This window comes from Colobus angolensis, unplaced genomic scaffold (assembly GCF_000951035.1).
Source record: "Colobus angolensis palliatus isolate OR3802 unplaced genomic scaffold, Cang.pa_1.0 Scaffold442, whole genome shotgun sequence".
NCBI lineage: Eukaryota > Metazoa > Chordata > Mammalia > Primates > Cercopithecidae > Colobus > Colobus angolensis.
The window spans coordinates 436,477-440,293 of record NW_012117844.1 but is presented as its reverse complement, the minus strand read 5'-3'; positions in this window follow the sequence as shown (position 1 = coordinate 440,293).

The window sequence follows — 3,817 nt, the reverse complement described above, 5'->3', positions numbered from 1 at the left end:
TTTTTGAGACGGAGTCTCGCTCTGTCGCCCGGACTGGAGTGCAGTGGCCGGATCTCAGCTCACTGCAAGCTCCGCCTCCCGGCTTTACGCCACTCTCCTGCCTCAGCCTCCCGAGTGTACCTTTCATATGCAAATTAGCAAACCCACTCGAACCACTTCATTTATCAGACTCACATTCAGGACCCTTTTCCACTTGCCCTCAGTTATCCCAGGGCCCAGGTACCAGGCACGTGGGGAAAACCTCTATTCTCCAGAACCCAGTGTAATTTTTCTAACTAGCCAGTTCTAAACCTGCATACTCTGCCTCACCCATTTCTTACTACGGAAACCACAATTAGGGTTCTTGTGTCCTGACCAACCCTGGTGCTTCCCTGTGTGGTGTGACGTGCCCCCTCCTTTTGGCAGCTGTAACAAACTGTCTTTTCAATGGCAACTGTCTTCTGATCTTTTGGCCCACCATATCTGAATAATAATAGGACTTACATTTTAAAGCACAAACTTACTCAGGTTGTTGGCAGAGTTCAGTTCCTTGTCATGCCTCCTACACAGCCCCTTTCACCTTTGAGCCCACAACAGCACATTACATCTTTCTCATACTTTCAATTCCTTTGACTTCCTTTTCTATTACATCTCTCTGACTTCCTCTCCTGCTTTTAAGGGTAAATGTGATTATTTGGGGTCCCCTTGGATAATCCAGAGTAATTTACCTATTTTAGGGTCAGCCGATTAGAAACCTTCATTAGATCATTAACATCCTTTTACTGTGTAATGAACCATAACCGTAGGAGTAATCCCAGGGGCAAAGACCATGCAGGCCAAAATTTTGCATACCACAACATTTTAGAAGTTAAATAAGAAAAACTGGCTTCAAAATTTGGGAAGATATTATTAGAAGTTGTAATTTTTTTTTATCTGTTCACATTACTGGCTGCAGGCTTTATTTATTTATTTATTTATTTATTTATTTATTTATTTAAGAGACAGGGTCTCACTGCTTTGCCCAGGCCAGTCTCGAACTCCTGGGCACAAGCAATACTCTGAGTAGCTGGGACTGCACGTGTGTGCCATTGTGACTGGCTTACTGGCTACAGTCTTCAAGTTTCTGTGTTAAGAATTTCTATATTAAGATGGCTTTAGAATGGTATGACTGAAATAATTTCCTCTGTGAGAAATGGATCAGTTAAGTATGAGTCTAATTTTGCTTCTATTATGCATCAGGCCAAGATGCTAAGCTTGCTTGACCCTTAGACTGTGTTCTCCTCTATTTGAAATTCCTAATATTTCTCTAAGGGGAAAGCTTAGGTGTTTTTGTGTTCTGTCACGCATAATTACCCCCACAGGACTCCTTAATACTCATTGTATTTTTCCATCATAGTAACTTTATATTGACTTATTGACTTCATCTGCTTATATGCTTATTGGGGAAAAAGTTCCGAGGCATAATTATACATTGATAGTTTAAAAAGTCTGACTTACATTGCCTGGTACCTGAACACAATTACAAATACCTTATTTGCTGCAATTAATACAGGACCAAATAATGCAAATGTAAAACATCTCAAAGACAAACATTTTCCAAGATCATTTTGTCCCATTACCTAGGTGCTTTCTGAAATGTTTGCAAGTGTGTTCTTCTTGTCCTACAAGTGCTTAGTCCCTCAATTCCTCTAATCCTGTTTTCCTATGCCCTTTTCTCTTCCTTTGTCATTTAAAAATTTTTCTTATGTTTGCTCCTTGCTTTTTCCCTTCTCCATTTTATATTTATTTCTCTGTGTGCATGTCCTAATCTTGCTTTACGGATTTCCTCATTATGTGATTTCGTCACTCACTTTGTTTTTCCTTGTTTTTCAATTTCCTTGGAATGCTGTTTCCTTTTTCTTTTCATTGTGTTTTTTCCAACAAGCATTGTTGCCTCATATCATTTGCTCCTCAAACACAGCATTTTCTTCCAAAACAGATCTATACAATTTTTTGGCAAATAAACCTATAGTACACGCTGAAGTCTACTGATAGGAGAGGAAAAAGTAGTAATATTAGTGATAGTAATTGGCAATGTGAAGTTGGGTTTAGATATAAGGTCTTCCTCACCCTATTCCCAGTTACTCAAATTTTAGCCTTAGTTTTCTATCTTCATAATATTATGGATTAGAATAACACAATAAGGACACATAACTACCTGAAGGTTAAGTGTTTTTCAATTTCTTGCCCAAACAGGAGGGCATGGCAGTCTTACGTGTTGGCTCAGGTTCAGAGGCATGCTTCTCATGTTTTTCATGCCTTTATAAAAGAAGTTCAGAGTTGCTCCAGCCCTAACATCTCATATGCCAAGAGGTCTGAATTTATCCCTGTAGGGTACGCTGTGGTTAGTACACTGTGTGCTTAATGAGTCTCTGTTTGGGGATAAAGCTTGACTCTGAGCTCCTTCAAATCTGAACTGTCATTATTTTCTCAATGTAAGTTACATTGACCGTAGCCTTGCCATTTGCTTGGTATGCTGCTCTGGGGCTACTTTAACTCATGAAAGATTGGTGAAGTTTTCATTTGGCCATGGTAGTTTCAACAAAACCAGAGTTGGCTTTTGCAAAATCATTTTGCTTTTAAGGCCTGGCCTTTGAAAACCGTTAGGATCTTTTGCAAGGCTTTTAAGAAAAATACTTTGTGAGAGTCAAGTCCAGTTTTGTTTTGTTTTTAAACTGCCACTATCATGGGAAATCTGGGCAGAGGAATCAGGTCCCCCTGTTCTCAGAGTTTAAACAATGCCATACAAGACGCAGATGGGTAGCATTTTGCCTGTTAGGATATTTCCACTACTTTTTCTCCTGCTACAATTATTAAACAAACAAACAAACAAACAAAAAACCCAACAGCAAGTGATTCAGGTCTCCTTTTTTTGTTTGTTTCTTGGTTGTTCAGGGCTTCTCTTCCTGTGTACTGATATGACACAAGGAGGCTCCCATAAATGCGATGTTTAAGAGATATTTTACTCTATGAGATATATAGTATCATACTGTCTATGCTAGGCTAAAGATCAGGATCGCTAACTTGACGTCGAGTTTATATTCAGATTTCCTTTCTCTCTTTCTCTCTCTCTCTCTCTTTCTCTCTCTTTCTTTCTTTCTTTGTTTCTTTCTTTCCTTCTTTCTTTCTTTCCCTTCCTTCCTTCCTTCCTCACTTCCTTCCTTCCTCTCTCTTGCTCTTTCTCACTCTTTCTCTCTCTCTTCCTCCCTTTCTTACTTTCTTTCCTTTCTTCTCGCTCTGTCACCCAGGCTGGAGTGCAGTAGCACGATCACAGTTCACTACCGCCTTGACCTCCTGGGTTCAGTTGATCCACCTGCCTCACCCCCTGAGTAGCTTGGACTACAGGCGATGCATGGCTAATTTTTATATGTTTTTGTAGAATAGGGTTTTGCCATGTTGCCCAGGCTGGTCTTGAACTCCTGGGGTCAAGCAGCCTGCCTGCCTCAGCCTCCCAAAGTGCAGAGATTACAGGCATGAGCCACCATGCCCAGCCTCCCTTCATACTCTAAAACTTACAGTACATTGAGGTACTAAAGATTTACACACACACACCCCCGCCCCCCAACACACACATCTTCCACAGTGTTAAAAGAAAAAAAAATGTGACAGGAAAAATTTAAACCCAAAATAAAGTAGAATTTATTTTCTTTCCTTTTCTTTCATTCCTTCCTTCCTTCCTTTCTTTTTTTAAAGACAGGTCTCTCTCTATTACTCAGGTTTGAGTGCTGTGGCGTGGTCACAGCTCACCGACCTCGTGGGCTCAAGGGATTCTCTCATCTCAGCCTCCTGAGTAGCTGGG